The sequence below is a fragment of the Mus musculus genome, chromosome 10 (genome assembly GCF_000001635.26).
Source record: "Mus musculus strain C57BL/6J chromosome 10, GRCm38.p6 C57BL/6J".
In the NCBI taxonomy this organism is placed as follows: domain Eukaryota; kingdom Metazoa; phylum Chordata; class Mammalia; order Rodentia; family Muridae; genus Mus; species Mus musculus.
The window spans coordinates 22077038-22104944 of record NC_000076.6 but is presented as its reverse complement, the minus strand read 5'-3'; the positions used below and the strand labels follow the sequence as shown (position 1 = coordinate 22104944).

At 40.4% G+C, this 27907-nt stretch overlaps 1 long non-coding RNA gene across 1 annotated transcript; it reads right to left on the bottom strand.

The window, feature by feature from the left end:
* Positions 1 to 1610: 1610 nt before the first annotated feature.
* On the bottom strand, positions 1611 to 27024 carry Gm2539. Its single transcript, XR_001779676.2, has 3 exons — positions 27009 to 27024; positions 3937 to 4475; positions 1611 to 2190 (listed from the first exon to the last, which is right to left on the bottom strand). It is a non-coding gene; the product is annotated as a predicted gene, 2539 (long non-coding RNA).
* Between the last annotated feature and the right edge of the window lie 883 nt (positions 27025 to 27907).

The following is a 27907-nucleotide window of genomic DNA, read 5'->3' as shown; positions in this document are numbered from 1 at the left end:
TGGATTTCTGAGTTCGAGGCCAGCCTGGTCTCAGAGTGAGTTCCAGGACAGCCAGGGCTACACAGAGAAACCCTGTCTCAGAAAAAAAAAAAAGGCATTCCATCTTGATACAATAATACACATAGAAATGGCTCCAGGCTATAATTGTGTATTACTTTTTTTCTAATTAACTGATCAAGATATTTAGAATAAATTTTTATGAAATAATTTGTTTTCATTTTTTATCCTACTCTTTTTGGTATTTTTTGGGTAAATTCCTTATATAGAATACATGTGTATTATCTTTAAGAAAAAATAACAATGCACTTTATAAACATCCACATAAAGTATATGAACTTGCAAAATAATTTATTAAACGCTGCTTCAAACTGTATAGCCAGCCTTCCCATAAGCAATTGATAAAATTTAAAGATTTACTTTACAAATGACAAATTAAAAAGCCATTGAGAAATGCCTACTATGTGGTTTTCATGACAATTAGGGTGAAACAATGTAATTGTATTATAAATTAAGTAATTGCCTTAGCACTTAATAAATATTTCTGAATGTACTAACACTAATACAAGTATTTTAACATTTTTTCTAAGCAGAGCATTCATATTGGTTAATTCTTGCACGCACTGGACTCGACCAGCAAGAACGACACTGCAACAGGATCCTTCTGCACACGTTTATTGGGAGAGCTTGATTGTAGAGGCGAAAAGACCCCGAGCCCAGAACTGGTGCTGCTTTTATAGGCCTAGGAGAGGCATGTCTCACACCTGGATTGGTTATGCACTACGCCTCATTTGCATGTTCCTCATCTGATTGGCTACTCTCTCTCAGTACCTTACAGAACCTCATTATCATACCTCATTTGCATGTCTCACATCTGATTGGTTATACTCTCAGTACCTTACAGAACCTCATTATCATGCCCGGGCCAGGCAGTGTCTTTGCAAAAAACTTTACTGCATATGTACACATTGGTTGTTTGTCCAAACTTTTGCGTGGTGGCCAGCAGTAGTCAGTGCCACTCTGCAATGGCACATGTGGCTTCCCACAGTTAATAGTATCCAACATTAATCATTGCCTAGCCTGATTATAATAAACACAAATAACAAGACATGTTTTACAAAAACATGTAATAAAAAGTCTTGCGCGTGCCCGACTCGCCAGCAAGAACGACGCTGCAACAGGATCCTTCCACACACGTTTATTGGGAGAGCTTAATTGCAGAGGCGAAGTGACCCCAAGCCCAGAACTGGTGCTGCTTATATAGGCCTAAGAGAGGCATGTCTCACACCTGGATTGGTTATGCATGGGTTATGCTTACCACCTCATTTACATGCCTACATCTGATTGGTTAACTTGTCTCTCATCTGATTGGTTAACTTGTCTCTCATCTGATTGGTTAACTTGTCTCTCATCTGATTGGTTAATTCTCAAAACCTCATCTTGGCAAGAAAAACTTTACTGCCTATGTATGCGTGGTGGCCAGTGGTAGCCAGCGCCACCCGGCAACGGCACATGTGCCTTCCCACAAAAAAGGATGAACTTTGTACAGTGAATGAGTTAGAGGAAGAGGCTCTAATTTGTTAACTACTTTGAATGTCTATATGCTTTCACTTTTAAATAAAAATGTTGCTGATTAGGTTTCCCAATGTCCCCTTTACATTCTTACCTCAGGTATAGATAAAGGAGTTGAGAGTAAGAATCATTACTCTATAGAAGAGAAACATGAACTTGGGCAATGGTGGTGTGTGTTGAGATACACACTAATGGATGAACCATAGAACAAGAGAACTACACTGAGATGAGAGGAGCTTGTCCCAAAGTCCTTTTCCCTTCCCTCTGAAGATTTTATTTAAAATATAGCATGTTTATATAAAATACACCCAGAGGAGGCAAGAATTAAACACAGAGCAACAGCTAAAAGAAAAATGCTTACCAAAGAGAAAGCAAGCCCATTCATTTCTTTTTCACCATATCTAGTTTTTATTAGAACTAGAATCTCACACATCAAGTGATCCAGTTTATTGTGGCCACACACTGGCAATTGCAATGTCACAGTGGGTTCTGATACAGCATGGGAAATTCCTTTCAGCCCGACTTGGTCACTAACAGGAGGCAGTGATGCTAGTGTATGAGGAGAGTGTCTGGAGCCATCGAGAATAGGCTATGGCTAGCAGGAGGATGAGGAGAGTTTGTCTGGAGCCGTCTAGAATAGGCTATGGCTAGCAGGAGGCCTTCATGGAGGTGGTCCACTGTCTTTGCATGGTCTGTAGTGGATGAGCTCGATGAAGTAAGGTCCCAAAGAAACTTTATCTCAGGATTGCTTCTTGAAGCTGATATGCATTTTCTGTCACTATTAAATTAATATAATAGTCCCTGGGAATTAGCCGACTCTATTGGACAGATTTCTGCAGATCAACAAAGATATACTGCCTTGTAGTGACGCTATACAGTCAAATAGATTATTTCTTAATTCTTAATAAAGATCCTATAGCAGTTCCTAAAATTACACTAGTAATTATTATGTTCTTTATAATAGGACTGCTATTAAAGCCTCTCTCATATGAAACTGCAATTAGAACTCTGCAATTCTTTAAGTGTCAAGAGTTGATTGCTTTGGAAATAGAAATCAGGCATTTAAAACTTTGAACATATACCAAGAGGTTGTTAAACAATTAACCAAAGGTCATACAAGGGAACTAATGATTTATTGTGAGTGCAAAAACAGAAGATAAAATATTGACTGGGTTTATCTACACAAAACTTCAGTGCCAAATGAGATACAAAAAAGATATGATCTTTAACTCCCCATGAACCCCTGAAGCCAGTGACAGAAAATTATTATTTAGCCAGATAGTTAATCTTAAGGGATATACATGTAAAACATCTGTATTGTAAACTTCTTATACAATTTATGATTTGAGTTTTTATTTGAACTTTTGAAAAAAAATGATACTTGGAAAAACCATGTGATCTATCCCCCTAGAAAAGGTACGAAAACTATGAATGTTTACATCACATGACATAACATCAGAGTAGGAGGAGGACGCAAGGTTAGAAGGAGAAGGAGAGAACAAAATTAGGAGGAATAAGGAGAAAGACAGCAGAGTAGAGTAACTTAAAATTAAGTGAGTAATTTAGAAACTAAGAGAGAATATATTCTGATAGATTTCTCCCATTTTACTTTCCCTTAAAAGTAAAGAGGACGTTAAGACAGGAGCAGAAGAAGAGAGCAATATGCAAAGAACAGAGGGAAGGAGGGACAAAGAAGCTGCAAAAAAAGCAGAAAGAGCAGTGGGCTTCTCCTTACCATGGGACAGAACAGGTCTTTTCTTAACAAGGCAGGCCTCAGTCTTACTAAAAAGGGCAAAGTTTTTTTTTTCTTATAGACTTGGGTTTAATTAATTTAGCAATAAAAGGTAGAAGTTTTTCCTTTCTCTATGCAATAAAGATTGGAACTCATTTTTCATCCAGAATGAGTGAGTTCTTTCTGCACTGATGTTTGGACCTCTGCTCCATATGCTTAGATAAGTATGTATGTATGTGTGTAAGTATGTAATGTATGTGTGTACGTATGTATGTATGTGTGTATGTATGTAAGCTGATTAGATAAACTGTTGGGCTCAACAAATAGGTATGAATGTTATTATGAAAATATGTGTGTTTATGCATATTCACATGTGTAAATTTTTTCCTTATGCAAGCATGACTCTCTTCTGGCCCAATAAAAGTTTCTTGCTCCCTAGCACCTGCGAAGCTAAAGGCGAGGCTTCTGGGCAAAAGAGAAAGGAGCCCTCGCAATGAATCCTTTACTCAGTCCTCTGCTGTTAAGAGATGTGTTCATTTGACCAGAGGCCTGTAGATTCTGGCTTCACAGTAACTTAAAGTCAAGACAGGTAAACACTATTATTAATTAAAAAAAGCAATTTCAATCCATCACAAGACCAAGTCTTGCCTCCACTGATGCTCAGCTACCATCAAGAAAGAACTAGAACTCCAGAGCTGGCCTTCGACAAGGTGTAGCACAGAAATCCGCAGATGTCCACATAGCAAGCGTACAGAGGACATAAGAACTAGGAGGATACCCCCTGTACCCCCAATTGTGTGGAACAAATAAAGCTGAACTACACATCCCATGAAGCTGATGGTCTTTGTGGGAGGCCCTCAGGTCAGTTAGCATCTGAGGCACGATGCTTGTGGTGTAGCACATGTCCAGAAAGGAGAGGTTGGTGAGGAAGAAATACCTGGAGCTGTGGAATCATGGGTCTAAGGAAGACAGGAGAATGATGGTAATCTTCCCAGTCATCGCTCTGGGCTATGTTTCCACAAGAATAATGAAGGGAGTCCCAGCCAAGAACTGTCTGCAAACCTGAGTAGAACAAACTCCTCTGGGTGACCCTTATTGACTGCCGTACTCTTCAGTCTGATTCGCCTGTAGTAAAGAAGTGTCAAGATAGTTAGTGTTAGAGGAATAGCAAAGCCTCATGACTCATTGGTTATAACTATAGAAACCAGGGTTGCATTCTGAATCTGATGCTTAGGAAATAACACAGTCTGCCAAATAAGAGGACCTGGGGTTTATCTTTAGTTCTCAGGTAAAAGTCTGGTCATTTTTTGAAGCTTGCTGGCCAGCTAGTGTAGCAGAATTGGTGAGCTCTAGATTTCATGGGAGACACAGTCTTGAAACATACAGTAGAAAACAAATATAGAAAAATTGGACATATACTCTGTATTTTATATACACAACACACCCAAAGCACAGAAACATGTATGCACACCTGTTCCTACACATGCACGCTCATTCATTCACACAAATAAAATAATCTGGCAACTGGTGATTTAACTTTTATTTATGATACTAAACTTTAAAGGAAGTTTCCAACTATCTGACAGTACATGTGACATAAATTTGAGGAACTAACTTTAATTGCAGTGCTGAAGGAATCACTGAAACATCATAGAAACATGTCCAAGAATCAGTCAGAGAAGTTGTTAGAAAGAACTCTGAGTATGGAAGGTTGGCCTGTCAAGTTCTTTCTCCTGAGCCGAATCATTAAATCTTCTGTATGGGTAGTGAGTACATTTGTGATCTAAATAAACCTCCTCTATATACTTGAGATTGAGCAAAGTAGTTTAAACACTGTTATCATGAAGAAAATATCTAATAAAAAATCAATAAGTTGATAAAAAATACATCTAGGAAATATAAAATTATTTCTTCATGTTGGTAAAGTTATCAACAGCCCCATATTTAGAAGCCAAATGAGTTCGCCTCAATTACAATGTTCCTTTTTCATTTATGTGCTTTTTTAAAATATCCATTTAGTGTAAGTTTGTCATTCAGTAGTTCCTGATAAATTATAGTTAAATCATCCGTCTTGTATAGGTATATCTTTATCAATTGAGATCAATGCTTTCTTTTAATACAAAAACTTTGGTCAACTATCAGGGACATTGATTTTTTTGTTATTCATATTGATATTGTCAATATATTTTTCAACTCCAAGAATTTTTGTCAGCAGGTCTCTTGATTCAGACAAAGTGACATTCAAATATCAATAATTTTATATTTCCTAGATGTATTTCTTCCTTTACTTTGTAGCTAAAGTAAATGCAGATATAACAAAATCGTACAACAGAGTAAAACAATGTAAAAAAAATTTTAAATTACACATTTAAATTTTTTTTATTTTTATCAACTTATTGATTTTTATTAGATATTTTCTTCATTTACATTTCAAATGCTACCCCCGAAGCCCCCTATACCCAACCCCGCCCTGCTCCCCAACCCACCCACTCCCACTTCCTGGTCCTGGCATTCACCTATACTGGGGCATATGATCTTTGCAATACCAAGGACCTCTCCTCCCATTGATGGCCAACTAGGCCATCTTCTGCTACATATGCAGCTAGAGACATGAGCTGTGGGGGGTACTGGTTAGTTCATATTGTTCCTCCTCCTATAGGGTTCCAGACCCCTTTAGCTCCTTGGGTATTTTCTCTAGCTCCTTCATTAGGGGACCTGTGTTCCATCCAATAGATGACTGTGAGCATCCACTTCTGTATTTGCCAGGCATTGGCATAGCCTCACAAGAGAGAGCTATGTCAGGGTCCTGTCAGCAAAATCTTTCTGACATATGCAATAGAGTTTGGGTTTGGTATATGGGATGGATCCCCAGGTGGGGCAGTCTCTGGATGGTCTTTCCTTCTGTCTCAGCTCTGAACTTTGTCTCTGTAACTCCTTCCATGGGTATTTTGTTCCCCATTCTAAGAAGGAATGAAGTATCCATACTTTGGTCTTCCTTCTTCTTGAGTTTCATGTGTGTTGTAAATTGTATCTTGGGTATTCTAAGTTTCTGGGATAATATCCCCTTATCAATGAGTGCATATCTAGTGAATTCTTTTGTGATTGGGTTACCTCACTCAGGATGATATCCTCCAGATACATCCATTTGCCTAAGAATTTCATGAATTCATTGGGTGTTTTGTTTTGTTTTGTTTTTGTTTTTTTGTTGTTGTTTTTGGTTACACATTTGAAATTTATTGCAGAAATTTGAGACTTAATAACAATTATACTTTTGAAAAATCTGTTCAGATGTCAGTCACATTTCATTTTCTAATCAATGGCTGATTATTTATCGGCAATAATAGAGTCAGTGAGTAGCCTTCAAAAATAAAATATTAATAAACTCGGCAGTTCTTGATATGATTTAGAGTCAAATAGAATAGACTGTGCCTTGATACATCTGCCCACTCTTTCCCAGACTCTTCCTTACTTTTGAAGCTCAATCGTTGCTGAAAGAGAAACATTCTTCATTGGTACTATACTCACCAAAGAAAGCAAATTTGTTCTCAAAATTTCTCCTTTTGAAAATTGGGAACTGGGTAAATTCAAAACTGAGCTTGTGGCTAATGTACTGAGGTCTCATCACTTCATAGGTACATAATAGAATCTCTGTCTTCCACATCAGACATCAATCTGCTCTTCAATAGTCTCCATACTATCCCTCGAGCTGAACCCCTCTATTGTCATGGCATAAGAAAGGTAGAAATAGTTTATATCTCTGGGGATCATTAAAAATTCTGTAGCCCACAAGAAGAAATGAATTTGTCTTTTATCTCTGCACTGCCAGAATCTGGCATAGTCTGTGGCCTAAGTGGATGTTCAGTAGCCATTTGTCCTTAAGTGGATCAATGGATTAACATTCTTGGCAGCTTTACATACGCAAGAGTGCAAGAATCCATCTCAAAAGTCTGGGAGTACTAAAGATTTCATGATTATAACTTAATGGATAACTATCAGCATGGAGAGGAGCCTATGACTGACAGGACGGTATACATTAGAGGTGTTTCCTGAGAACAGTACAGGTACTGTGGCCTTTTTAATGATCTTGCTGGAAAGAGATGGACCTGAGATGAATGAGGGTCAGTATTTATTATTATCATTATTATCTAAACTCAACATCAATTTATAGCTGGGTTAACTAGATCTTCTGTGCAGCAACAGATAGACAATTCTGACAAGAAATAAGGTGGGTACCTAGAAACATTTCAAGGATCTGCTGTCATACATAGACGTTAGGTTTACCTAAGATCTGTGAGGAGCATCAGACATCATACATGGCCTCTGCATAAAAGTCTTAAATGCTGTGACTTTAGTCACTTGCTTATAATTAGACTACACTGCCATTTCACCAAGTTTTCATTCACAGTAGAAAGTGCAAATCCCATTTCCCTTGAACTTTGGCTACTTCCAACTTATTTCTTTGTTCTTTTCTTTAAAGCTTTGCAACAAATGCATCCCCATATGCTTATATTAGTTAATCTAGTATTAAACATATTGGCTGTGCAAAATGTTGACACCCACTAATAAATGTTTTAATTTTTTCATTCATTCATTCTCTCTCTCTCTCTCTCTCTCTCTCTCTCTCTCTCTCTCTCTCTTTAACTTTAGATTCTTCTTTTGACTACACAAGCAATAGCTTTCTAGCTGCCTGCACAAGATTGGATCTACTGCCTCTACAGAAATCTAGGTCAAAACACTTGGAATGCATGAATATCAAACAGAGTTTTCTTTTTTTTTTTTTTTTAAGTTTATGAGGTTTGACCTTTGGTTTTTATTTGACTAAGTAAAGGGAAGTGTGTGTGTGTATATATATATATATATATATATATATATATATATATATATATATGAGTAAATGGTATATTTTATTTTATTTAATATTTTTAATATTTTTTATTATTACGTATTTTCCTCAATTACATTTCCAATGCTATCCCAAAAGTCCTCCATAACCTCCCCCCCCACTTCCCTACCCACCCATTCCCATTTTTTGGCCCTGGCATTCCCCTGTACTGGGGCATATAAAGTTTGCGTGTCCAATGGGCCTCTCTTTCCAGTGATGGCCGACTAGGCCATCTTTTGATACATATGCAGCTAGAGTCAAGAGCTCCGGGGCACTGGTTAGTTCATAATGTTGTTGCACCTACAGTGTTGCAGATCTCTTTAGCTCCTTGGATACTTTCTCTAGCTCCTCCATTGGGGGTGCTGTGCTGCATCCAATAGCTGACTATGAGCATCCACTTCTGTGTTTGCTAGGCCCCGGCCTAGTCTCACAAGAGACAGCTATATTAGGGTCCTTTCAGCAAAATCTTGCTAGTGTATGCAATGGTGTCATCATTTGGAGGCTAATTATGGGATGGATCCCTGGATATGGCAGTCTCTAGATGGTCCATCCTTTTGTCTCAGCTCCAAACTTTGTCTCTGTAACTCCTTCCATGGGTGGTTGTTTCCAATTCGAAGAAGGGGCAAAGTGTCCACACTTTGGTCTTCGTTTTTCTTCAGTTTCATGTGTTTTGCAAATCAAACAGAGTTTTCAAAACAGCAAATGAATACATCTTTAACTGGTGACATTTTCCTGGAGCATATGGCTGAAGCTCAGGGGATTGAATGCTCTTTTTTGTTGCAGCCGGCCAGCAGCTCGCAACGTGAACGGTTCGACTGAGATAGCCACTCGAGCTAAGGGAGGAACTAGACAGGGAGAAAGAAGAAATGGAGCCAAGACAAGTTCATCCTGTTCAAAGCTCAATTTTACTAGTTCTGACATTCAGGTAAAAAGGAAGGGGGAGGGAACCCAATTCCCGCCAACTGGTCTCGGGGTCCAGTAGCAGGGTGAACACGTGTGTGGCTCCGAACAGCAAAGCGGCAGGTTCCAGCAGTGGGCATGGCAGAACGATTGAGTGGGAAACTCCACCCCTGAGCAAGCAGGTTTCAGGCTGGGGGAGGGGAGGCTTCATCTCCTCCCATTTGTTAACAAAAAAAAAAAAGAGAGAGAGAGAGAGAGAGAGAAGGGCTGGCCTGAGGCAAAAAACTTATCTATGCTCAATAGTTCTGCCTGAATTCTAGGGCTAAGGAAAAAAACCTGTCTCCCTGGGAATCCCTAACTTTTCTTATGGTAAACTGTATCTGGCTGAGACTGTCCTTTCTATCTTAGTAAAAAACTAACTGAAAAGCCTGGAGCGGCAGGCTCTGACTTTATAATGTTGATTAGTACTGAATAGGTAGCTTCCTAGTTGAATTTTAAGTAGGGCGTTGGAACCCTGGCTAAGTTTGACTGAACAAATTTGAAATACACTTTATTAAGAATAACACTGAGTTGATATTTCTCCGCATTTTTGGATGACAGGCGGGAAACAGGGAGAAAGGGGGTGACGACTGTCTCCATAGTACAAGGCCAATTGGCTTTTTATTTTGGGGTGGGAGGCAGTGAAGAGAGTACGGTCTCCAACCTCTCTCCCCCCTATTAATTAAGTTAAATAAGGCAACACTTAACTGAGGTGATCAAAAGATTTTCTCATCCGTGGATGAGTGGGCTTTTAACCTTAGCTTGGGTGGACATTGACCCGATTTCTCCCGTGGGTGCTGTCACGACCCACACCTGTGGCTCTTGGTATCTTTTGGGGAGGGGAGGCAGAGCCGTAGATATTTTTGGTTTTTAGCCAAAATTAGATACCAACCTCTTTTTTAAACCGGGTATAACCCACAGGAAACTCAGAAATGGTCAAGCTGGACTTTCCCCTGTAGTAGCTCTCTGTACCAAGCGATACCCATGCCGAATTTGTACAATCACGAACCAGTATGCACAGTTTTGAGTATTGTGCAGCTCTTAAAGGAGAATTGTCAACCTCAGATTTAGCAAGGCCTAGACAAGAATTATGTCATTAGTAACACCACGATTTGTGGCTAAAATAGGAGCTGGAAGTCGTTCCTCTTCCTCTCTGTTATTTCTATAGCCTGAGGAACTAAGAACACCTTGCAGTAACAGCAAGGGTGAAAAGCCAGAGGCCAGCTAAGGGACTAAGCCCGTCTATCAAAATAAAATTTAATCTCTATTAATATTAGAAATATCTACTTTTCTAGCCCTTTTGGTAAACCTAATTTTTAACTCAGACTGAAAGTCACGTGCTGGAATGTCCTGGGACTGAAGGTAACAGCTGCCACCTGTGCGCTCTAGGGGGCAGGGGATGTATGTCTGCTGGTCTGGCTGGAGAATGTTGATTAACCTGCTTGAAAGACAAAAATCTTAGAGAGTGAAGGGTAACATCAAAAAGCTTCTTTTGGGGAAGTCCAGGTACTTATTTAGTTGTAAATTTTAAAGCTAAGACTAGTCTCCGGCCTCCTGTCGGGGAGCTGGCTCAGAGAGTAGCAGGAAAACAGCTTCTTGGGAGCCTGAGTCCTCAAGCTGACTTTTAAGCAAAAGAGGAATTTTAGTCTTCAGAATGATACTTACAAGAAGAGTCAGAATCTGTGTTCATCTGATGAATTAATCTTTCTGGCAGCCACCGCGCTCTATCTTCATCTCGTTAAAAAATACAAACGAGCCTCTTCCCCAAATTAGAACCGGATCTGGACCCTTCCATTTGTTAGTCAGGAGGTCCTTCTATTTTACCAATGCATAAGAATTAGAAGTAACTGGATGCCAATGGCGATCTGTTGCAGACTGACCTTTAATATCAGTTTGTAAAAAATTTAGGACAAATAAGGTGAAGGCAAGGTGAGCCTTTGGTGACCTTGGGGGAAATAGCTGCTCCTCTTTTGTTTTAAAAAGCCAATTCTTTAAGGTACAATGAGCACATTCAACTATTCCTTGTCCCATGGGGTTGTAAGGAATTCCAGTTTTATGTTTGATACCAAATTCTTTACAGAATGAAATAAAGTTTTTACTGGAATAAGATGGCCTGTTATCTGTCTTAATAAGTTTAGGCAATTCCATGGCATTAAAGGCTTGTAGGCAATGATCAATTACGTTTTTTGAAGCCTCTCCTGTATGCAGAGAAGCAAAGAGAAATCCTGAACAGGTATCAATGCAAACATGTATATATTTTAGTTTTTCAAATTCTGCATAATGGGTTATATCCATTTTCCAAATATGATTAGTCATAAGGCCTCTAGGATTGACTCCTAGATGTGGCACTGGAGATAATGTAATACATTCAAGACATTGTTTTACAATCATTTTCGCTTGCTCCTTAGTGATCTTATGTCGGAGCCTTAGGGTATGGCTAGAGAGATGAAACCTTTCATGATCACGTTGGGCCAAAGCAACAGGATCCGAAACTAAAGCTTCTCCTATTAGAGCTCTGTCAATGAGATCATTACCGTCGGCCAGAGGCCCAGGAAGACCAGAGTGAGACCGTATATGGCCAATATAAAACGGATTTTTCTGGGCAAGAATGATGTTTTGCAATTTTGAAAATAAGTTAAATGTACCACAGGTTTCCAATAATGGGACTGACTGAGCAACATATAAACTGTCAGTAAAGATATTAAAAGCCTCATGTACAGACTGAAAGACCTTTAGTACTGCTATTAATTCGGCTAGCTGAGGGGAGAGACCAGGAGTCTCTACGATAACCTGTTGATTATTAATAAGATATCCAGCTCGCCCTTTAGAGGAGTCATCAGTAAAAATCAATAAAGCATTACTTAAAGGCTGTAAAGAAGTCATCTTAGGAAATATCATATCACGTACATTTAAAAACTTTATCAACCTATCTTGGGGGTAGTGGCTGTCTATAGTTCCGTTAAACCCTATTTGTGCAAGCAACCAATCTGTACTATGCTGTTTCAGCCAAGTGTCTTGACTTACGCTGTAAGGCTGAACAATGATATCTGGTTCTTTTCCGAAATAAGTCAATGCCTGCCTTCTTCCAGTGATAATCATCTGAGCCACTGCTTTGTGATATGGCAAGATATTACGTTTGGGAGAAATCCTCGAATGTATCCACATTATAGAAAAATTTTGCCATAGCAGTCCCGTAGGCACATGAGTCGTATTAAAAATTAAGAGGTGCAGCAGCAAGGAGTAATCTATATAAGTGACGAATTGCTCTTCAATAGCCTTTTCTACTAGCTGTAAGGCCAGCAATCCTTCTGAGGTTAGGGATCTAGGGGAAGTGGGATCAGAACTCCCTTTAAGAATATCAAATAAAGGTTTCAACTCCCCTGTAGTAAGCTTTAAATAGGGGCAAAGATCCCAGATCTCTTCCCCACAGGGTCACAGGCAAATTTGACATAACATATGGCTGAATCTTTCCTGATTTCCCATCTTCATCTCTCCAGGTTAACAATTTGGAACTACGTTTTGGGTTACTGGCGTACCCAATTCCTTGAAGGTGAGTCAAGGAAACAGTCAAGGGCCAGTTTGAGGGCCAGTCCTGTCCTCTTATAATCATTACATCAGCCCGGTATCTATTAATCCTTTAAAGCTTTTTTCATCAAGAGTCAATTTAAGGTTAGGTCTCTGATTAGTGATAGATTGCACCCAATTTACGTCAGAGGAATCAGTGTTATTTTGTCCTTCCTCATTTACAAAGAATTTATACAGTGACTGGCGTAAGGGATCAAAGTAAGTTGAGCAATATTTTGATTAGTGGGTATAGTTATAACACCACGAGGGCAAGCGGCTATGATTTTAATTTCTCCCTCATAATCATTATTTATAACACCTGGATAAATCTGCAGGCCTTCTACAATAGAACTGCTTCGTCTTAAGAGAAAGCCACAGGTTTCTACAGGCAGCGGTCCAAAGACTCCAGTAGGCAGAGTTTGGACTCCCACTTCTGGGGTTAATACTGCATAGACAGTGGAACAGAGGTCCAGTCTTGCATTTCCTGGGTTTGACCTGACAAGCTCAAGAACTGATCTTGTTGGCTGGGCAGCATATTTATAGCCCCATAAGCTGTCTTCTTTGAGTAACTTGAGGCCTGGGGCTGACCCCTTTCTTCGTTTCCCGGCACCGGGCGGCTCAAAACCCCTGGTTTATGCTTACAGTCTTTCGCCCAGTGTCGGCCCTTCCCACACCGGGGACATATTCCTGGGGCACAGCCTGTTTGTCTACCCTCGGCACCCTTGTTCTTAGGACAATTACTTCTAAAATGATCCAAACTTTCACATTTAAAGCATGCATTATTCCCTCGTTTCCTTGAGAACATTGCTTGCGCGTGGGTTCCCTGCGAGATCTCACAGGAAGGCCCGATGTCTGCGCAAAGATGGACATATCCCACCAAATCTGTCTGTTCCTTATGCGGTTGAGTCGCAGCTCGGCAAATTGCGTTAGCATTCTCATAAGCCAATTGCATAACGAAAGGACTTCCCGTGTCCGGACTTCCAAGGATTCTACTAGCTGAAATCAATAGCCTGTCGACAAAGTCTTGATATGGTTCATCAGAACCCTGCCGAATGCTAGCTAAACTTCCACCAATATCTCCTTTGACTGGCAACCTTCCCCAAGAACGGCGTGTGGCAGTCGCAATTTGCGTGTACACTGCAACGGGAAAATCAATCTGATTTGTCTGTCCCTCATATGGACCCTCTCCTAAAAGCATGTTGCTATCCCAGTCTGAATTACCAGCCTGAGCATTAGAAGCAGCAGTTTTTTTTACTGGTGTCTGGCCATTCAGAATCCCAAAGCAAAAAATCTCCTCCTGACAGGGTAGCCTTAGAAAGAGTCTTCCAATCTAAAGGGGTTAAGTGTGACTCCACAACTGTGTCCAGTAATGCTTGAGTGAATGGGGCTGAAGGGCCATATTGCACAACAGCCACCTTTAACTCTTTTATCAACTTAAAATCCAAGGTCTGGTAATGTCTACTAGCCCTAATATCTTGCTGATCAACTACCTCGACCACAGGAAAGGCTAGTGTATTAGACATATTCTGTCCTTTCCCACGAGCCTGACTCACAACCTTTTCTAGCGGCACCTGGTAAATTACAGAAAAGTTACTCTTCTCCGCTTCTGACATCTTTTTTAATTCCCGAAGCTCATTAGTCAGCCTCTGAAGCTTAATCTCAAACTCTAACTCGCTTAGCCATGTGTCCCTATGAGTAGCACCTCCCGAAGTGGGAACTATAGGTGAAGCGGGAGATTCACAAGAGGACCAATTCTCATTAAAGTAATGGGCAGCTCCTCTATCTGAGTGATTTTTGTTAAAATTAAGTTCATCGTCCGAGTTTCCACATTTATCAATTTTTGAGTTAAGAAGATCTTTTTCTGAGGAGGCCCTCTCTGATAGGCACTCCTCCTGAGATACCACAAGCAATTTAGCTTTTTTATTCAGATACCTGGGGGCAATTTAGCCCTGGAGAAGTTGCATCTTTTATAGCATCATTTAGGAGCGCCCAGAGGCCTAGGGTAAAATTATCTGCCTGAGTGATTTTTAAGGCCTCACCAACTTTCTCCCAGGTTCTACAATCTACTGTTTCTTCTTCCTTGAACCGTGGGCAACAACTATCAATCTTATCTAAAAAATTTCTTACTAATTGTACTTCAAGCCTTACTCCTCTGGCCTGAAACAACTCCTGAAAACTAAGGGCAACCACCTGATCCATGACTTTAAACCCTTTCTTCTTCCACCTAAGCAGCTTCCTAAAAAGCTGCGGCCGACCCACCTATTTCCGTTTCTAGTTCCGATTAACACGCTGCTGACCCAAGCAGAACCAGCGTTGGGTTAGCACTGATTCAAGCTTAATTCGTATCCTACTGCATCCTCAGCAACACTTTACAAAACTGAAATTTTAAGCTAGCGCTAGCATGTGTACCTGTCCATTGCTCGGTGCCCGATACAAAGATCCTTTCCTGTGGAGCTCCATACCAGCAGCCTTTCTCTTAGCATCTCTCTGCCATTCTTCAGGTCCCTGTTCAGGTGCCAAAATGTTGCGGCCGGCCAGCAGCTCGCAACATGAACGGTTCAACTGAGATGGCCACTCGAGCTAAGGGAGGAACTAGATGGGGAGAAAGAAGAAACGGAGCCAAGACAAGTTCATCCTGCCTGCAAAGCGGCAGGTTCCAGCAGTGGGCATGGCAGAACAATTGAGCGGGAAACTCCACCCCTGAGCAAGCAGGTTTCAGGCTGGGGGAATATGTTCCATCAAAAACTAAGGGACGGCAGTAGGCTCTTGCCACCTTCTGTTTTGCCTTATGAAATGATAATGCAAGCTCATAGATAGATACAGCTTTTACCTCCAACAGCCTAAGGAAGTGCATTCCCCTGTGAACGAGTTTCTTTGTCTTTAGTAGGATTTATATTTGTACATAGTTATCAAGTCAATGGAACAGAACAGTTTTTCTCCTAGGGTAGAATTTGATTGGTTGAAAATGTAAAAGTACTGAGCTGAAAAGCAGTAAGAAAATCTTAGGTTGGTATCTAAGCCAATAAGTTATGGCCACAGCTGCAGAATGCTGTACCTAATCCTGTCTCCGCGTCAATATCAAGGGACTAGATGATCATCTACCACGGTGTAACAGAAATAAAAGCCTTGGGATGAGTGGAGGTTTCTCACCTGGTTCAGAAGTCCACCACCAATGATTCCAATGTGTCTCTGACATGTTCTGTTACTGCCATGACTTCGTTGACCCCATGCCTAATGAAACCGCACAGCTGCAATGATTTCAAAGTCTTTTACTGGCTCTAAAGTTCCAGGTTTGCACGAGTTTATGAAACCAGTTTATTCTTCATTGCATCATGCTTAGAATCACACAACTGGGAACAATAGGAGTGGGCTCGTTGGATGGTTTTGAGTGGTTTGATATTCATTCTTTTCTTTAAAAGAAAAATTCTGAAGAGCATTTTCTACTTCGAATTCAAGAAAGCAAAGCAGAAGGAAGAAGAGAGGCTATCCCTCGGACTCCTTCTTCAAGCTCAGTCCAACAATCTCTGGTTTCAGATACAAACACACATAACTACGCTGAGTTATGGCAGACAGAGACTACATTTCTGTTCCTGCCCAGCTAATGAATTTTATCAGACTGAGAATGTGTTAGTGGCAGCTTACCCTTTACTCCTGACTTTCTGTGTTTGGATGTTGTTTGAATAGAATTTGTGATTGTTCCAGGAACCCATCAATACAACATTTTGACAGGAACATGCAATCTTCTTCCTTGACTTCAATAATTCCTTGAAATTATATCTAGAAAAACAAACATTCACACAAAAGCAAATGCTCCCTCCTAACAGAGCTCTTCTCTTCTAGGAGTTTTCTCCTCAGAAGCCACCACTGTGACCAAGTGCAGAGTATCACGCTCAACATTGTGAATATGCTTTCCTACTGGTGCGTAGAGATATGCCCAGGATTTTCTATGACAGAAAAGTGGCTGAGTATAGTATATTCACAAATATATTTTCTTTCCAACATACTAAATCTCCTATAACTCCATGAGCATGTACAATGTGGACAGTTCTGTTTCTTTCCCAGAGAATTGAATCTAGGACCTTGTGCATGCTAAGCACATGATCTACCAACTACTCTACCTATTAACCACGAATTTTCCTTTGATTTTTTTTTGAGATTATAATATTATGACCTAATTCACCATGCCAAAAACTTACCCTTACAATGTAACCATTCTTGCTCACTTTTAAACTCATAGCCTCTTTTTTTTTTTCAGTGTTGTACATATTGTGCATCTTTTTTAAAAAGACCTCACAGGACCTTATGCGATTATATAAGTTAATCATCTTAAAAGACATTTACTTGGATTTTCTCTTTCTGCCCTTATTCCTGACAAAGTAGAAATGAATGCTCATTTATTTATACATTTATAAACAGATGCAAAACCATCAGAGGGTCAATATCATAGTCATAAAATTTGGGAAGTATATATTTAATCTACATTGATATGTCAAAAATAATGATAAACTATAGTTATTATTTGAGGTTTTTAAAAAGTATGGCTGAAGTTGAACATCTTTTTGTACGTTTAAAAATGTATTTTATATAAAAACTCTATTCATATCCTATGTCCATAAATGGAGCAGGAACAACTTAGTAGCCATCTGGAAAATAAAACAAAACTGTATTTTACTCTATTTCCAACACCAAAACATCATCAGATCCTACTACAAATGGCTATACTCAACAAAACTCAAAAACCTGGATAAAATGGACAACTTCCTAGACAGATACCAGTTAAATCAGGATCAGATTAACGATCTTAACAATTCCATTTCCCCCAGAGAAATAGAAGCAGTCATCAATAGTCTCCCAACCAAAAAAAAGCCCAGAACCAGATAGGTTTAGTGCAGAGTTCTATCAGACCTTCAAAGAAGACCTAATTCCAACTCTCCTCAAATTATTCCACAAAATAGAACCAGAAGGTACTCTACCCAATTCATTCTATGAAGCCACAATTACTTTGATACCTAAACCACACAAATATCCAACAAAGAAAGAGAACTTCAGACCAATTTCCCTTATGAATATTGATGCAAAAATCCTCAATAAAATTCTTGCTAACCAAATCCAAGAACACGTCAAAACAATCATCCATCTTGACCAAGTAGGTTTCATCCCAGGGATTCAGGGTTGGTTTAATATATGGAAATCCATCAATGTAATCCACTATATAAACAAACTCAAAGGCAAAAACCACATGATCATCTCATTAGATGCTGAGAAAGCATTTGACAAAACTCAACACCCCTTCATGATAAAAGTCTTAGAAAGATCAGGAATTCAAGGCCCATACCTAAACATAATAAAAGCAATATACAGCCAACTAGTAGCCAACATCAAACTAAATGGAGAGAAACTCAAGCAATCCCACTAAAATCAGGGACTAGACAAGGCTTTCTCCCTACCTGTTCAATATAGTACTTGAAGTCCTAACTAGAACAATTCGACAACAAAAGGAGGTCAAGGAGATACAAATTGGAAAGGAAGAAGTCAAAATACCACTATTTGCAGATGATATGATAGTATATATATATATATATATATATATATAAGTAACCTGAAAAATTCCATCAGAGAACTTCTAAACCTGATAAACAGCTTCAGTGCAATAGCAATAAATTAACTCAAACAAATCAATGGCCTTTCTCTACACAAAGGATAAATGGACTGAGAAAGAAATTAGGGAAACAACACCCTTCACAATAGTCACAAATAATATAAAATACTTCAGTGTGATTCTAACTAAGGAAGTGAAAGATCTGTATGACAAGAACTTCAGTCTTTGAAGAAAGAAATTGAAGAAGATCTCAGAAGATGGAAAGATCTCCCATGCTCATGGATTGGCAGGATTAATATAGTCAAAATGGATGTCCTGCCGAAAGCGATCTACAGATTCAATGCAATCCCCATCAAAATTCCAACTCAATTCTTCACTGAGTTAGAAAGGGCAATTTGCAAATTCATTTTGGAATAACAAAAAAACTAGGATAGCAAAAACTATTCTCAAAAATAAAAGAACCTCTGGTGGAATCACCATGCCTGATCTCAAGCTGTACTACAAAGCAATTGTGATAAACACTGCATGGTACTGGTACAATGACAGACAGGTAGGTCAATGGAATAGAATTGAAGACCCAGAAATGAATCCACACACCTATGATCACTTAATCTTTGACAAGGGAGCTAAAACTGTCCAGTGGAAAAATGACAGCATGTTCAACAAAGGGTGCTGGCACAACTGGCAGTTATCATGTAGAAGAATGCGAATTGATCCATTCCTATCTCCTAATACAAAGCTCAAGTCTAAGTGGATCAAAGACCGCCACATAAAACCAGAGACACTGACATTTATAGAGGAGAAAGTAGGGAAAAGCCTCAAAGATATGAGCACAGGGGAAAAATTCCTAAACAGAACAGCAATGGCTTGTGTTGTAAGATCAACAATTGACAAATGGGACCTCATAAAATTGCAAAGCTTTTGTAAGGCAAAAGACACTGTCAATAAGACAAAAAGGCCACCAACAGATTGGGAAAGGATTTTACCAATCCTAAATCTGATAGGGGACGAATATCCAATATATACAAAGAACTCAAGAAGCTGGACTCCAGAAATTCAAATAAGCCAATTAAAAATGGGGTACAGAGGTAAACAAAGAATTCTCAACTGAGGAATGCCAAATAGCTGAGAAGCACCTGAAAAAATGTTCGACATCCTTAATCATCAGGGAAATGCAAATCAAAACAACCTTGAGATTCCACCTCACACCAGTCAGAATGGCTAAGATAAAAAATTCAGGTGACAGCAGATGCTGGCGAGGATGTGGAGAAAGAGGAACACTCCTCCATTGTTGGTGGGATTGCAAGTTTATAAAACCACTCTGGAAGTCAGTCTGGCAGTTCCTCAGAAAATTGGACATAGTACTACTGGAAGAGCCACAAATTCCTCTCCTGGGCATATACCCAGAAGATGTCCCAACTGGTAATAAGAACACATGCTCCACTATCTTCATAGAAGCCTTATTTATAATAGCCAGAAGCTGGAAAGAACCCAGAGGAATGGGTACAGAAAATGTGGTACATTTACAAAATAGAGTACTACTCGGCTATTAAAAACAATGAATTTATGAAATTCGTGGGCAAATGGATGTATCTGGAGGATATCATCCTTAGTGAGGTAACCCAATCACAAAAGAAGTCACTAGATATGCACTCACTGATAAGTGGATATTAGCCCAGAAACTTAGAATACCCAAGATTCAATTTGCAAAACACAAGAAAATCAAGAAGAAGGAAGACCAACGTGAGGATACTTCATTCTTCCTTAAAATAGGGAGCAAAATACCCATGGAAGGAGTTACAGAGACAAAGTTTGGAGCTAAGACAAAAGGATGGACTATCCAGAGACTACCCCACCCGGGGATCTATCCCATAATCAGCGACCAAACCCAGACACTATTGCATATACCAGTAAGATTTTGCTGAAGGGACCTTGATATAGCTGTCTCTTGTGAGGCTATGCTGGTGCCTGGCAAACACAGAAGTGGATGCTAACAGTTAGCTATTGGATGGATCACAGGGCCCCCAGTGGAGGAGCTAGAGAAAGTACCCAAGGAGCTGAAGGGGTCTGCAACCCTATAGGTGGAACAACAATATTAACTAACCAGTACCCCCAGAGCTCGTGTCTCTAGCTGCATATGTAGCAGAAGATGGCCTAGTGGGCCATCATTGGAAAGAGAGGCCCCTAGGTCTTGCAAACTTTATATGCCCCAGTACAGGGGAATACCAGGGCCAAGAAGTGGGAGTGAGTGGGTAGGGGAGCGGGGCGGGGAGCGGGTATAGGGAATTTTCAGAACAGCATTTGAAATGTAAATAAAGAAAGTATCTAATAAAATAAAATAAAAAATTATTTAAAAAAACAGTCTAATAGCATTATTTTCTACTTGCCATGAAACAATTTTACCTTCAACTAAAAAACTTGAGCTCAATTATAATCAGTAGTAACTGCTTTACAGAACATAATTCTAGTTTCAACAGAAAAGCAGCTTACCAATATTTATAATATCCAAACCAAATTTGCAACCCGGCCTAGAGAGCCAACTGGCTACATGATACCTGAACCATAGAGAGGTTCACTAATAATTGAGAAGTATGTTAAAGTAAAATTTGTCATTGTCTTTGGATAATACGATTAGGTTAAAGATAATGTGTACAGAGCTGGGGCGTGGTGGCACACACCTTTTATCTCAGCACTCGGGAGGCAGAGGCAGTCAGACTTCTGAGTTCAAGGCCTGCCTACAAAGTGAGTTCCAGGACAGACGGGGCTATACAGAGAAACCCCGTCTCGAAAAACAAACAAAACAAGACAAAACAAAACGATAATGTGTGCTTTTATACAACCTTTTTACTACATTTAAAAGCATACTACATTCCTAAAACAAAATTTCAGTTGTGTCTCTACTCTACAAACAACACTGTCAGTAAAGCAAGACCCAAACCTATCACTAGCTAATTCCAAGCAAAGATATTCTGAGTACACTGCAATAGCACACAGTTAAAAAATCTACTCAGTACCTCTTTTCATTTAAGTGCCTCAATGCTCTATGAAAAACAGCCAAGTTATTGCACCAGCAGAAAAACACAGTAGAGCATGAGACTTAATCTCAGGCTCATGGGAGCCTGTTAAAGGAATTAAACACTCTAGTAGCCCATATAAAAGACACAGAATCCAAGTATTTTATTTATAAGCTGTAAGCCTAGATCAGGCAGGGTTAGAGCTATACTAACCTATTTCCCAACCATAATGTCCATTGTTACTTGCTGTTTTTCCAGGCCATGTGTTAAGGTTCCACCTCCTCACATGGTGGCTTCCTCCTTCCTTTGTCTCCTCTCTTGTTCCCCTTTCCTCTCTCCGGAGACAATCCACCTGATCCTCAAGTCCCACCTTTCTCCCTCTACTGCCCAATCACAGGATCTATTGTTTTATTGACAAGTTAAACTGGGGAGCAAGGTTTACATAGCATCACTCAAGGTACTTGAGAATCTGCTCTTCAGGGGTAACCAGATCTTGGGAGCCAGAATGTAGGTAGCATTTAAATACAAGCAGCACCAGACTAACCCCTGGCAACAACTCTTCCTTATCTGACCAATCAACATCTTTACCTAAAATACAACCAGTACTAATATTTTCAGATCCTAGCACCCATAGCTATGGCTTCTGGTAAAATGTAAATATCTGTCACATTCTTACAAACTCAAGACAGAAAGTGAGCAGATTATCCAGTGTTCCTGCAACAGTCCACTGTCAAATTTGTAATAATTTAAGGGTTGTCAATAACAGACGAACAGAGAATGACACTAAACAAAGACAACACCCACAATATACTATATTCCAAAGTTACAACCATAAATTAAGTGTTCAAAGAAAGTTACATGACCTTTATATTTGAAGGACTTTTAAAATAAGAGTCTCATTTGGAAATTACAGAAAGTCACCTTGGAAGTAAACACTGAGTGTGGTCCACGCACCCCCAATGCCCTGGACTGAGAGGCAGCACCACAGTTTTCCCCTTCATTGGCCTAGCTAACCTGTTCCACAGTGCAGCAGATTGCGTGGGTTTCTCCACCAGCAGAGTGAGCTACTTGATGTGAGATTCATGGAAATGCAAGGATACACTGCCCTTTCTGGGGACCAAACACATGACAGGTACATGGAGAAAGAATATGGATGAATGGCTGGAGAAATCAGAAGCCAGGACACAAGAGTGTGAAAAACAAACCATTAGTCTATGACTAATATGATTTTTAAACTGTTGTTCTGTGGAATGAAAACTAAAGTTGCCAACAGGATAGAAAACACCTTCATCCTGGGAATCCAGGCAGGGGTAAAAAGCCCCAACCACATGCAGAGGTTAAATAGTTGTAAATGAAATCATCAAAGAGATGATTCAGAAAACAGCTCACAAAGGAAGTCACAGATGGATCAGACACCCTGGTGACATTGACCTAATTTCTGAATATAAGGAACAAGAAATCAGTTTTCAACAAAAGCGACTAAAAATGCCCCATCAAACAACACAAGTCAAAATACTAGACCTAATTTTTATAAAGCTAGTGTGTAGAAGTCAACGATCCTAACTTCTAAACTAAAAGACAATCTAGTCATTTGGTGTATAGCAGATATTTTACAAGCTCCAAATGAGTCAAGGATCTTAAAACATAAAAATGAATGTCATAAAGTTAAAACAAGGATATAGTATCAAGGTATTATATCCAGTTTTTCTAAGGAGAGGCAATCACGTTTTTTCAGTTTTCAATAGCAAGTGGAACTTAAACATGTCCTCTAATATTTGGCTTCTGGTGCACCACTCAACATGAATGAAGGAGATATGAATTATAAAAGGCTGTTAAATATTATAAAAATCCAGTGGCTAAGAAGATGAAGGTAATTAAGTAAACAAAGAAAATATTCTGCTGCAAAACCATGTATGGCCAGACAGTGATGGAAAGCAAGACAAAAGACTAGTTCCCTGCTGTTTTCAAAGAACAAGTACCTACCAAGGTCAAAATCTAGATGCAGACTTTTCAAACAAGCAGCTGACTTAGACTCTACCCAGCAGACTGAGCAACAAAGGAATTTAGAGGCGCTACCAAACATGCACATCTGTTTGTTTTCGGGGTTTTTCCCCCCATTTTGACATATATTCACTAAGTATTTGCTTAGTGTTCAACATGAGAGACGTACTGTGTACTTTCTTCAGCTACACATTTCTTTGTGGTTTTAAAATTTATTCCACAAGTAAACCAATTAGAAAGACTTGCCAGTTTCTTTGGGATTGTAATGCAGGGTAGCAAAAACACACGAAGATATTATGATTGTAAAGAGTCTAGTTTTCCAAGACAGCTATGAAAATATTTCTTGTAAGAAACAAGTTCACTCAAATAGGGCATGCCATAATCCAGGCATTTAGATTCTGGTTCCAATAGAGGTTGTGTCTTTCCTTGAATCATGGTTTCTTTACTGTCTTCTTTCCTTGAAAGTACTATTTTCCTGGTGCCATCTCCCAAAGGCTGAGATTAGGCACCACTGTGTCTACGTTTAAATTCTTAAAAATCCTGAAGAACACAACTTGAGTGTCTTCACTGTGACATGATCCAAATGGCTAATAACTCATCTTGTTAGTACAAAAGGATCACGTCATGCTTTTCATTCCCAATCTAAATTTATACAAAGTAGACCGAGTTTCAGGAAAATACCATCATCCAATTCCAGAGGTCATCTGCTCAGATTTAGATTTTGTTTTGATTCAAGCTGTCACTTGTAGAAGTTTGGTCCTTGCCACGCTCTCCGGTCGAGTCAGTTTGACAAGCTGAGAGGCTTGGAAGCTACTCACTCATGAGGCAAAAGAGTTTCACAGAAACTCGCTCCTGGAGTCTGGTGTTCTCTCTAACCCATACATTAATTTTCCATTCCCGAGTTAGTCTAGTGGATGGATCCACGTGCTCTCTTTATTATAAGTGCCTTTTAAGATTGAATTCTGACATAGCTAAAGCCTTCTGCCAGTGTTCCAACAGTCCTAGAATGGCCTTGAGCTAGACAGTGACATTCAGAATAGCCTCTGGTATTACACTATCAATAAAAGCCAAGTCGCTCCCATATACAGGAATTTACAATGGTATAGGAAGTAGATAGGGCTGTGGTTTTAGAGTATTGCATTATTTATGAGATGGTTAGCTAGAACGGAACTCCCTAGTTAGAACCATGACTTGGGTGTTAAAGCCCTTGCCCTAGGAGAGTAAAGACCTCACACCTGGCTTCTAAGACTATAGCTGAGTTACACCCATACACACGTATTTACAATGGCCTAAGGGGAAGGTAGACTATACAATAGACTAAAATAGGAACTATAGCAAGGGTACGAAGCCCTTGACCCTGGCTTCTAAGATTAGTGAATCTTAGGTGGAGCCCTTTTTGATCCCAGTTGTTAACAATGAATTCTATCCCAGGTGGTTCCTGTTAGACCTTCTGTGTTTGCATTCCTCTGTTTTATGTAAGATTCCGGTTACCTTATTTGTACCTTGCTGGTATGTCACCCAACTTCCTTATTGTCTTCTGCATAAAAAGTCTGATGCTCGATTTGACATTACATACAGATTCAACACAACCTCTCCTGTGTGCATCTGTCTGTCAAATTCATCCGACACTTTGCCCACCCGAGACTAGAGACCCGTTCCACGCAGACAAAGGGGCCCAGAGGGTCTGCGGCAGGTCCTCGTTCTTCCTCCCAGCCCCATGGTCCCAGAAATAAGACTCAGACTTAAAATGTATTTACAAATACCTTGGTCATATAGCTAGGCTCTTCTCTGACTAGGACATAATGTACTATAACTCACTTACTCAAATCTACATTCTACCACGTGGCTGGTTACCTGGGCTCATGTACCTTGTGTCTGTCTCATCACATTTTCCCAGGCAAATCTCCCACACCTGACTATATCCCAGAATTCTTTTTGCCTCCTGGATGTCCCACCTTCTATTCCACCCTTTCCTAAATGCCATAGATTTTTTTTTAATTGAAAGGTGATGCATCCATCAAATATAGAAGATATTCTCTTTACAATCACTAGCATCCTTAAAACTTTCCACTTGAAACTGTCAATTATTCTAATTCTACTTTTACTTCTAAAGCTCCAACACCCCCAGCAGCATCCCAAGGCCATCCATAGCTGTACTATGGCTTTAAAGAACTCATGTGTACCTGATTTTCCTTTCAGGGTTTTATTCCAGTAATAGTGCCACTCCAGCTGGGTGTTAGCACTAGGATGAAAAGGTGACCTTCCTATGCCACAGTTAACTGTAAGAGGAACTGTTTTTCCTGTAAGAAAAAAAAATTAAATTATCTCTAAGTACAAAAGGATGTTAAGATCATGATTCAGAGATTTGAACAGAGGGATGGTGACTTGACCCTGTAGTGCCAAGAGTTGTGGTGAGTGACCATCTAAGAGCCTTGTCCTGGAAGAGCATCAGCAGGGACCAGTGACAGATTGTCCACAGGAAGAGACATGGAGTGTAGAATCCAAACAAGTTTCAAGATCACTAATCCCTTTCCACCTCTAAAAAGACTTTCCAAACTGTACTTGCAGGCCAAGTGCAGAGCCAGATAAAGAAGCTGTCTGCCTAAACAATGCTGTGAACAAACCGTAAGGGCAGGCAGAGTGAGGGATGCCAAAGGTGGTCACCCTATGTAAACCAGCCAATGCCTGAATGGGTTACTTGCTGCACCAAGGATAATAAACCAGCTCGCCCTGTTGCCTAAATCTGCCTCTTACAAGGTATAAAAAGTATGTTATTCATTTGTTCGTGGTCTCTCCTCTTGCCTGCATGCTGAGGGGAGTCCCCAGCATGTTGGATCAAAAAAAAAAAAAAAAAAAAAAAAGTAACTCTCTTGCAATTTGTGCTTTGATGTCTGTCTCTGTGGTCTTTGTGAGTGAGGGTTTTTGGCGGACTCCAACATTTGGTACATTGACTGTGAAGATTCTCCTCAAGACCCAGAAGCTGTACATAGGAGGGCTGCTCGAGCAAGGTAAACTAGGATCCCTGTCTGTTTCTGTCTGTCTGTCTTGTTCACTTGTGTGTCCTCCATTAGAATGCCTTCTGATTCTGTTTTACTTTGGTGTGACTGATGGTTCTCAGAGTGGTGGGCTGACGAGCCAGAATGCTGTGGAATGGGAGATGCAGAGGATGCTCTGGTCTCCTGCTGGGAGGAAGATCCTGAGAGAGTCTAACTCTATCTGGGCAGGGGAGGTAATCGTCCCCGCCTGTCTTATTCAGTTTTTATTCTATGTCAGTCGCCTGGAGGACGGTTTCTGTTGTGTGTCTTGTGTGTCTTGGTGTGTCTCTGTGTTCAGACTTGGACTGATGACTGTTTTGAGTATTGTGGGACAAACACATCCCTCTGGGCCTGCCCTTTTCACCCATCCACAGGTCCCCTACCGGTTGGTACTTATACCCTTCAGGAAATGCCTAAGAATCCTGTCAGACCCCAATGCTGACCTACTCCTTTCACATTGTTCACTGCAGCTCTACCTATCCCCTTTTTTCTACCCAACCCCAGGGAGCTGATGGTGGGGCACAGGCATCACCACTGTCTTGATTAGGTAAGGTGGAGGACCACTGGCCCCACCGATGGACCCGGAACTGAGGGAGTTCTGGCATGTACACCCAGCAAGGCCCAGGCAGCAGGCAGCTTGCTCCATCCCAGTTCCCATACCCCTTGCGCTCACCTCTGGGCTGTGCCATGCCCACGAGGTGGAACGAGGCTATGTGAGGCAGTGCTGACAGGCAAGCCTGCGCCCCCCTCCAACCCCCCCCCCCCACATAGCCATTGACAGGAGAACTGCTGCAGACTGCCAGTGCTTGCTGGCCCCAAGGCCCCACTGTTCCCAACTGAGAGGAAAGGCAGAAAATCCTCTTAGAAGCTAGGAAGAAAATCCTTCACGCTGCCTATCAACATGGATGCTGGGTTCATGGAAGGTAGGGAGCACCTGAAAGTCTATCACCAGGCTCCAATGGCTGGTCTCTGTAGAACTGAGAAGAGCTCCACTAATCTGACCAAGGTAAAAGTAAATTACAGAAGTTGGAAGGAAAGACAGGGTAAGTCGGTAAGAGACATTTGCAGGTTGATAAGAAAGTCCAGAGGAGGAGAAAGGAAGGAAGGAAGGAAAGAAGGAAGGAAGGAAGGAAGGAAGGAAGGAAGGAAGGAAGGAAGGAAGGAAGGAAAGAAGGAAGGAAGGAAGGAAGGAAAAAAGGAAGGAAGGAAGGAAGGAAGGAAGGAAGGAAGGAAGGAAGGAAGGAAGGAAAAAAGGAAGGAAGGAAGGAAGGAAGGAAGGAAGGAAGGAAGGAAGGAAGGAAGGAAAGAAGGAAGACGCTGCTAAGAAGTGAGCCAAGCAATGAAGGAAGAGGAAGACAAAGAAAATGAGGAAGATAGAGGTCTGGTAAAAAGAGAGAAAGATTAAACTCATAGAGAATCTAGGCAAGGAGATTTCAAGGGAATGAAAGAGCAAACCTTCAGCAGACTCAGGAGAAATGGATGACAGTGGCAAATGGAGAGATTAACAGTGAGGAGAGGTGGAAATAGAGATGAAGGGGATTAGAGAGAGGTAGAGATGGTAGAGGCAGACAA